This window comes from Citrus clementina, unplaced genomic scaffold (genome assembly GCF_000493195.1).
Source record: "Citrus clementina cultivar Clemenules unplaced genomic scaffold, Citrus_clementina_v1.0 scaffold_1, whole genome shotgun sequence".
In the NCBI taxonomy this organism is placed as follows: Eukaryota; Viridiplantae; Streptophyta; class Magnoliopsida; order Sapindales; family Rutaceae; genus Citrus; species Citrus x clementina.
Window position 1 is genome coordinate 20,845,754 of NW_006263303.1, and position 10,246 is coordinate 20,855,999.

Sequence of the window (10,246 nt, forward strand, 5' to 3'; positions counted from 1 at the left end):
AGTAGCTAGCTTCTCCATACTCAGTGGTGAGGCTATGTGTGGGCTGGGGTGGGCTACAGCCCGTCCAAACTTTTAAAAAATTTACAAAAATATTATGTGTCTAGTTTACAAAACTATTATTATTGTATTTTTATTTACAACTATAACCACTACATTATTTACAACTTTACCATTTAGCCCATTTGCATAAATAAATTAAGAAAAAGGGGATCTCACTTATTGAATAAAAGGCTCATTCATATGATGATATGAATAAATTAAAAAAAAAGGATTCCCTTTTTCAAAGTTCCAAATTCCATAACGTGCTTGTGCTTCTCTTGGCTTCTTCGTTTTTCTTCGATTCTTCGTCTTCTTCTTAGTAAGGAAATTTATTTTTTATGTTGATGCTGAAATATGGTCGTCTTTTGCCCGACCTGATCCTTCCACCAACGTTTGTGTTGTCCGCGAAGGGAAGGTTGTACTCTCCTTGCTCTAGCAACTGCCTATGTTTTTGGGACCCGAATCACCATTTTCTTTTCTTTCCAAGCTTGGGCTCACAAAGACAAGTCAGAGACGCCGATGGTTTTACCAGCGTAAACCCTCTGATGCTTAAGTTAGAACAAGGTGTTTACGGATAAAGTGTTTGATTTAAACGAGTAAAGTGAATACAGTAGTTTCAGCACAATCTGTATCGAAGATCTGTGTAACAATGAATTAGGGTTTCAATTTGGCAGAGTTTTCCATTTTCTCTCAATTTTTTCATCCATTTCTTCATCGGTCTCCTGGCTTCTTATAGCCATCATCCCACGTTTTCTACGTATTCTTCATGCCGCCCATTTTCAGGTGATGGCAGACCTTCATGGGTCTCCAACCATTGAATTATGGGTAAACGTGGGATGTCATGTTCTTCCCAACAGTTCGGGGCATAGCGAAACTGTCGCAATTTCATGAGATCGTGTGCTCTTTCTCTGGGCGATGAGTATCTGGTCGGTACATATCTCTGGTCAGTGCTCGTTTCTAGTTGGCACATGCCCGTACGCGAAGTTTTACCAGGACTCTACTCATGCCATTCAGCTGGGGATAGGGCTGAGCTGGTACTTCTCATTACTCATGGGGACATGGCTGAGCTGGTACTTTTCATTACTCAATATTTTGTTTAATCACTTACAATATATTTATAAATTGTGACTCTGTGAGGTAGTAAAAACTAAATTATCTCAGTTAGATCTTTCAAATCATTCAATGTTGATGACATTTGTAATCTTGCATAGAGATTTTATCCTTGAGATTTTACTCAATTTGAGATACTTGCTTTGAGAAGAGAGTTAAAATGTTTTCAGATTGATGTGCTTCATCTTGTTGAGTTTCAATGTATTTCTTCACTTTCTAAATTATGTCGAAAATTAGTTAAGACAAGAAAGTTTCAAATTTACTTTTTGATAAGCAGATTGATTTGTTTAGTATTGACTTTTCCTGTTTCGACTGCAACGACTGAACGAGCATTTTCAGCAATGAAGCTTATTAAAACACCACTTCGAAATAAGATGGAGAATGAGTTTTTATCAGATTGTATGGTTATCTACATTGAAAGAGAATTTGTAGACACTATTGATTCAGATTCGATAATAGATGAATTTAATTCTCGAAAGTATCGCAAGGTGCAACTGAAATAGTACTTAATTGTAATTGAATTATTTCTTGAATTTGATGTATTTTCTTATATATTAATGAATTTTTCATTAAACTTTATATTTTTAGTTTGGATAATATTTGGACTTGAAAAAAAATTTAGCCCACCCAAAATTTTTTTCCTGGCTTCGCCCCTGTCCATACTTTCTCCCATTTTCACCTCCAAATCCAATCTTTGTAATTAGCCCCTTTTTAAGTCCCGTAGCTCCTTGGACACGTATGGTAGCCAATGTACCAAGGTGAAGTTGTTGCGTTGAAGTGCTCTTGAGCTTGTCATTCAAGTTCCTTGTCAGTGTAGTCTTCCCCACACAGCCCATGGCTCCAAACACCAATTCACATTACAGACTAATAATTTTTTTTTTCTGATTCTGTTGTTTGATTCTCAGTTGAAGGTCCAAGTAACTTATACAAAACACTAGTTGTTTCCTAACTCAGCTTATACATTTCATAGCCATTGAGAAAGCATCCGCGAATTTTTTGTGGACCGACAAACTAATTGACCTATCTCTACCACACTTGCACCAATGATAGAAGTCACTACTTCCATCATAGAATTTGTGTTGAAAGTGCATGCGAGCTTGAGGAAAAAGATATGGATAAGGAATCGTAAAGAGTTTGCAAGTATCGACATCATTTTCACAGTAAATTATCTAAAGTCAAAGTTCAAATTAAAGGCCTTCAGAAAGTTGAAATGGACCTGCACCACTAATATTTGTGTTGAGCACTGAAAAATGCATATTTATAATGGGTAAAATTGTCATTTCATGTTCCAAATCTCATTTACATTTATACTTTTATATGTTTAAATTCTCTAAATTTTTATTATGTGTGTTTTATTATAATTGAAGTATTTTATGTATTTAATGGATATTTTGGTCATTTTAAGACTAACAAGAAGTCAGACAGCAAAACGAATGACAATTTTTAACTCTGAATGGTTGAAAACTTTAGTAGGGGTATAAAAGAGTATTTGGCACTGTTCACGTATAAGATGTTGTTCACATATATGGTAATATTCGTAAGTATGACATTATTCACATATACAGTATGATGATGTGGCATTGACGGATGATGTTGCAACATCCTATTGGACCAATGATATGGCATTGACTGATGATGTGGCATTGACCGATGACGTGGCAGCATTTAATTGGACCGAAATACTGATGTGGTGTTGATTGATGATGTGTTCCAACCAATCAAAGTTTGCCACGTGGTGCAATCCTAAGCGTCCAAATTGTTTTCATTCGATAGCCATGATTTACCCATTGTATCTATAAATAGAAGTCTCCCCGTCCCTCCAATTTGACACCCCTGAATCTATGTTTTAGCTCTATTTTCTATAATTTTCTTTCCATCTTGTATTTTCTATGTATTGTAATAAAATTATTATTTTACCCCTAGTTCAATTATGAGTGACTAGTTTAGTTTCAAGCATGGGTTGAAGGTAAAGCCTAAACATGATCCATGGGCTTAATTAGGTAAGTTTATTTTCTTTTCTTCTCTAATTTATGTGATTGTTTTGACTCATTATCGACAGCAGTATATCTTGTCTAGATTTTGTATAATATACCGGCTCCCTAGTGAAAGATCGTTACTATTTAGCACAATGAATACTCTGTACCATATTTATTAGAGACAAAATTTTCCTCTAGTATTTTATGGGTTGTCTTAACTCAGTATCGACAGAGAATGTATCTAAGTTATTTAGTGGATGGTCATACCACGTTGTCGACAGAAGGATTACTTTAGTCTGGCATAGCATGTTCTGGACACCACACTTAGTGGAAGATCATTACCTCTGGCACACTGAGAGCTTGATATCATATATTATTAGAGTGAGGATTATGAGAAGTGGAAATACCCTCCTCATGAATTAATTAGAACTAAAAAGGAAATATTAAGCTCATGATGAATGTTGAATGAATCTAGATATTTAAGCGTTTCATTTGCATTGTTTTCATCTTTAATTCATTCCCGCCATTTTATTTTAAATCTTAAGATAAAAAAATCACTTCCAACCAACTCACATATACACCAAGAAAATTAACATATGCATAATTAAATCTATCTCCTTGTGGGATTGGCACTCATCACCACAAAATTTATTCTACAATAAATTTTTGCACTTGCGAGTAAAACAAAATTTACACAACAATTTGTCCATTCAATTATTAGACAAGAACGAATTCAAGCATTTTAGTCCTCATCTGAGTTTGGCTTGTCCTTTGAAAAGATTTAAAGAGAGAGAGAGAGAAGAATTTTCCTAAGTTTTTCGCAACATATATGTTTCTTTACACCTCATTAGAACTAGTTCATGTGAAAGTGCACTGATTCACTCCCTTCTTAAGCACAAAGATTGATGTGAAAAACTACCTCAAATGCCGAGTAATTTCCTTATTTTTATGTTTAATATTAAGCTTTTTCTTAACAGAAACAACATGACAAATTCTATGAACCTACAGGAAGCCAATTGACCATCACTTGCAGCAAATTATAGGACTGCTAATCAATTAATTAACTACACAAAAATTTAAAAAAAATAATAATATAAAAAAATGCTAAAACTACTAAAATAAATATATTGATCTTGAGATTAAATGATTTTTTGCCCATCAATACATTCACAATATACTCAAATTACTGATCATTTGTTTATTTCTCTTACAATTTTTTGTTTTAATTTTTACAGTATTCATTATAGAAAAGTTTCTAGGTAGGATAAGCATAAGATGTTATGAAAGAAGAAACTATGACTTGAAAGAGCTTTGATCCAAAACATTTTGAAACTGTAGACTATGCTATAATATGGTAACTATTTTGAGTACAAAATAAAAGTCTTTATAAGAAGTAAACATACTATTTTCTATTGTAGACTTGAAACTGCATACATTGGTAGCATGGTAACATTTATGATACATTTTCAAAAATGCATCATCATTTAGGAAACAAACATGAACTAGCCTAAAAAAGGGGAATATAAAAATGGTAGTCTTATTATCGATTGATAGTTTGGTACACACTGAAAAGTATAGGCTTTCAGAAGCTTTGAATCACCAGCATGGCAGCATGTAACTTTCTTCTATAACTATTGTACTTTCCTTCCTTCATCTGAGTTTTTGAATTGGATTCTTCTAAGATGCAGAGATAGACACTGCTTCTAAAGCAAAAGTGGAAGAATAAATACACAGAAAAGAATTAAAACAAAAAAGAATGGAAAAACAGATGAGCTGCTGAATTACCTTTAAATATCAAGAGCAAGCATGAGAGTTGTACGAGACTTTTGAAATGAAACTTTGATTGCTCACTTTAAACTTCGTTTTCTTCAAGGACCATTTTCGATTGCTCTATATCTAATGTGATCTATTCCTTTAGCACAACAATCCCCTTGTTATGGCACGTTTTAAGTTTCTCATAGTGTAGTGGGTCTATTTTTGCTCCAATTCCATGAAATTGTCCCTATTCAGATCATCTTCAACTAGATTAAATTGCCCAGAATATCCCATTGCTAATGACTGTTTAACTAAATGAAATGCAGTCCAACAAAAAAATTTTCCTTTTCTTTTCTTTTGGATTGAGCTAATTGCTTCATCAGTAATGCGATAAAATTTTCCAGCACCATTCATAATATGAGATCCTTCTGAATTCAAATATCTGTACAAGTCCACCAGATTTAGACTTTCAGTGACCAATTTTTTCCCTGTCATTTACTTCCTGCCTTTTCAAGTAGAAGCTCTTCGAGTTTGCATTCCATTTAATCAAGTCGGATGCACCGATTACACTTATTAGATTTTAGTATACAATGATTGTTTCAAGAGTAGGATAGTCCGTTTTTTATAGTGATTAACGCCAGTAAGCATGTTCATATTCGGGCTTAATAGTCACTTCATCGGTAGTGTGAACTTGATCATCATCATGGCTACGACTGCCACCATCTGTGTTTAGCTCTGGCAAGGGTGGCAGTGATAGATATAGGCCTAAGTTTAAAGAGTTGGAATTAAGCACTGTTTGGGCAAAAAAAGAGGCAGTTTCTTGGATAGAGACATGATCAGTCTGGCCAGTATTTTGTGCTGAGTCAGACATAAAAAATAGCTGCTCCGTCATTTGGGCAGAGATGATTTGGATGAAATTATGTCTTGGAAAGAGATATCATTTGATTGGCCAGAGCTTTGTGCAAACATGGGTAAAAGATGTGGCATTGTTTAACGAGAGATGTCAAATGAAGACGTTTCTTAGGGGTCTCTATTTGGCCAGGGATGGCGGAGGGATCTGAGAAGGCATGAATGGTAGAAAGATTTGTGATGAAGGCAGTATGTTCATGTGTTCTTAAGGACAAATTTAAATCACCTTGTAGCGGTATAAGCCAACATTTGTGATGAAGGCAATATGTTCCTCGTCATGTTCGAACATTGGTATCTAGTTGTAACCTGAGAACACGTCCATGAAACTGAGCATGTTATGACCCGCAGTTGAATCAACCAGTTAATTGATTTTCAGTAACGAGAAACTATTCTTTAGGCATGTCTTGTTAAAGTCTGTTGAGTTCACACACATTCGCCATTTGCCATTGGACTTCTTCACCAGGACCACATTGGAAACCCATTCAGGATATTCAACCTCCCTTATAAAGCATGTTCGCAGCAGCTTCTCGACCTCTGCGCTAAGGGTGTCGTATCTCTCCTGATTAAAGCACTTTCTCTTCTACTTTATTAGTCGAACATCTTTCCTTACAACTAACTTATGGCAAGCAATTGTAGGGTCTATTATAGGCATGTCGTCATACGACCAAGCAAACACATCTGCATACGTTTGTAAACAGTTCACAAGCCTTTTTTTTTTTTAAAGTCTGCTTCAATCTTCAACCCAATTTTGATAATTTTTTCTGGCTCTTCTCGCTTTATACTTATTGTTTCGACTTCTTCAACTGGTTCTTGCCTGCCTTTTTTAGCATCTCCTCGAGTATCCAATAAAATTATTTGTATTGCTATTTCAGCTGCTATTACATAGCAACTTCATGCAATTCTTTGGTCTCCCTTTACAACTCCCACAACGTCGTTCACTTGATACTTCAAAGCCAAATAATGGTTAGATACTACCGCCTTACTAATTCTCAGAAAAGTTCTGCCCAAGATTATCTTATACAAGCAATCTTCATCAACCACTACGAAGTCCAACATCATGGTCTTCTGAAACGGACTAGAGCCTATTGTGACAGGCAATTTGATTACACCAAGAGAAGTTAGTGTTCCCCCACCAAACCCTTTTAGGGACGAGCTTGTGTCTTCTAACTCAAACCCGTAATCCCAATTTCATCCAAGGTTAATTTAAACAAGATATCCACTGAGCTCCCAGTATCTACAAGTATCCAGTCGAACTTCTTAGTTGGCACAACGACACTAATTACCAGAGCATCTTAATGCGGATACAACACTCCATCTTCCATGGTATCAGTCCATCTAATAGGGACTTATCTGGTTTTTGCTCACTTCACGGCTCGTATATCGAACAGAACATCTCTGCTGGTCATTGCATACCTTGAGTTGTTCTTCCTGGACCTGTCTTAATCTCCGGCCAGAGTCGGTTCTTCAGCGATGACCTGACTGTTCACTGCTCGCGTCTAACGTCCCTAACATTTTCCTCTATTCCATGCTGGAAGTCTGCTATTGGATGGGATTCCTCGATAAAGTTGTCCAAATACCGATTTCTCACTAAGTCTTTCACCTGGTTTTTGAGATCTCGACACTGGGCTATTATGGGACCATGGGTGTTGTGGAACTAATAGAATCTACTCTTGTCTCGTTTGTTGGGTGCTTTTGCTATCGATGTTGAGGAATATAACAAGCTGTGATCTTCAATTATGTGATATAACTCCTCCAGAGGGACTTTCAAAGGAGTAAACTGCTAATGTATAGGACTTTGGTCAATCATCTACATAGTCATATCCTTAGAGATTGGATGATGGAATAATTAGTTTGTTAACTCTCGCATCTAGTGTGTAACAAGCTATTGGAGCGTTATATTCTAGTTGTCTATATTGTTGATTGAGTTCCCTCCATTGATCGTGAGCAGGAGAGCGAGGAAGTGGGATCTTATTATATTGGAATTGAGACTGCCTCGGATGGAATTGGTATGGGAATGCCTGACTACTCGCCTTTCCACTTGAGGATGATTTGTCGTTTTAGATAGGCCCACTCTCTTTTTTAACCTTCTTCTCTTTTTTCTTCAATACTTCAAGCTGCTCAACTCTCAATCTTGCTGTTTTTTCTTCCTTGATCTCAATATCTCTCTTCGCATACTCATAAGCAGCGAAATATAACTGTATTGCCAGATTTCTCAAATTGTACCAGAAACGTCTTATCTTTACCCCCCTTTTTTAAAGCCCTTTCAAAGCCTGTGAATGGTTAAAGGCTCCAAAATCAAGAATAGCTCGATAATACCTGTTTAAGAACTCCCTAAGAGGGGCATTTTCTCTCTGTTTTATTCCCAACAACTCCATCATATCATCTTTTGGACTACCTTATGAAATTGCTATGCAAACTTCCTGCCCATCTGGTCGAAACTCCTGATACCTCCTCGAAGCAATTTTCAGTACCACTCCCGCGCACGTCATTCTAAAGTTAATGAAAACACCTTACACCTCTGGGCCTGTGTTAAGCCTTGCACCCCCTATCATATCAATAAAACGTTTAACATGAACTAAAGGGTCACTCTTTCCTGAGTATTTGAGATCAGAGAAACGGAAATCTCGCAGGATTATTGTACTTATAATCTCCTCTGAGAGAGGTGACTCATTGTCCAGCATAATCCTCTAGCTTGGTGCCTTCTGCCGTCCTGGGAGTTCATCTATCACTTGAGCCAATTGACGCATCTTCCCTTCCAATTCTATATCACCATATGGGTTTTGTACCGTGACCTGATCGCGTTCTCGCACGACAACATTTAGATGATATCTCAACTCTCCCTCTTGAACATTCATTCCTCCCCCTGAATTCAATTGGCCCTGATTTTCTCCTAACTGAACCTCATCTCGAGTACTTTGATTACTTCAATGCCGAGCCTCCTCGTCATGACTCCACTCACCTCCAGTTGCCCTGTTACTAGGGCCAGAGACACCGAGATTTTCTCCTTGGGACCTCTCCTTAATCCTCTTCTTCCCTTCCTTTAAATCTTGAAGGACAGCATGAGGGCTTCCATTTATTTCTCCATCTGTTCCATTCATTCATACATCATCATTTCTCTTTCCTCATTTGTCGTTCCTCGAAAAATAGTAGGTTCACTGGTTCCAGAATTTGCCACGCGAGCTCCATTCCTTCTTGAATTCATATTTCTTGTCTTGTTGTCAGTTTATTTGGTGCACAATAGCTTTTTGCCTCGAATTCCCCACAGACGACACCAAACTATTGATATCGAAATCTGGTCAAGCTGATGATGGCGACCAGGTTGCTTCGTCAATACTTCAATTTGTTTTGATGGGAAACTGTCACTTGTCGCTCTAGAAGAATTTGAATTGCACTGATACCCTATTTAATATGCAATAATAGAAAACTGTCAAGTGGCACCAGATTCTTCGCAGTAAAAATCATCTAACGCTCAAGTCAGTAATTAGGTTTTTATTTGGAAAACAATAATCTCACACACTCATGATCTCTTCTATATTTTTTTATCAGATTCTTTTTCTAGTCGAAAAAAATGTCCCTTTTTTCAAGATCTTCTTGGGTTCTTATAAACAATCACGAATATCACTTATTCTTCAATGCGCAACCGTTATCAAATTGAATGTGCCGCTTAACTCTAAGAGTTAATGCATCTGCTTCTAAGTAGTTATTAAGCAACAATTATAACGTTTGGTTATGCTTAAATGCTACAGTGGGACATGCTTGGACATTACGAACTCTCTCCCAAGTGGAGCTCTAAAACCCGAGAATTAGACCAAGATCATAAGATCAGACGACCTGATTCTAGTCTCCTCGCAGAATGTTGGTCACTTATTCATGTGACCAGATTAATGCTTCCTCGACACCCCTTATTATCTTTGTGACCTCGATATTTGTGGAGATATTATCATTTTGTACTTAAATTATGTACGGCTCTAGCATCAACTTTGCACCCACGAAACTTGTTGCTTCATTGCAACTTCACAAAATGTGACTCTTACTTAACAAAAAGTTGCACATGGATTGAAACATATTGAATGCAAATTACACTAACAGAAGAAGACCAAGGGCTACAATGTAATGCTATTATTTACATATTACAACTGATTATTAGGAAATGTAATTTTCCTGTTCTGTTATTTACAAAGTCACCAGAAGATAAAAACCCAAACAACATAGTATCCACACTTTCAATTTCCGAATGATGATCTTCATCATGGTCAAACCCACTACACCTCAATCGTTGTCCTTTCACCCCCATAGTATTAAACACTGTTAATCAGCCTCCCAGGAGAGGGGGGGGGGGGGGGGGGGGGGGGGAAAAAAAAACCCCCCCCCGAAAAAAAAAAAAAGGGGGGGCTTTCACCCCAAATTGCAAAAAAAAAACCCCCTTTTAAAAAACCCAAAAAGGGAATTTTTGCATT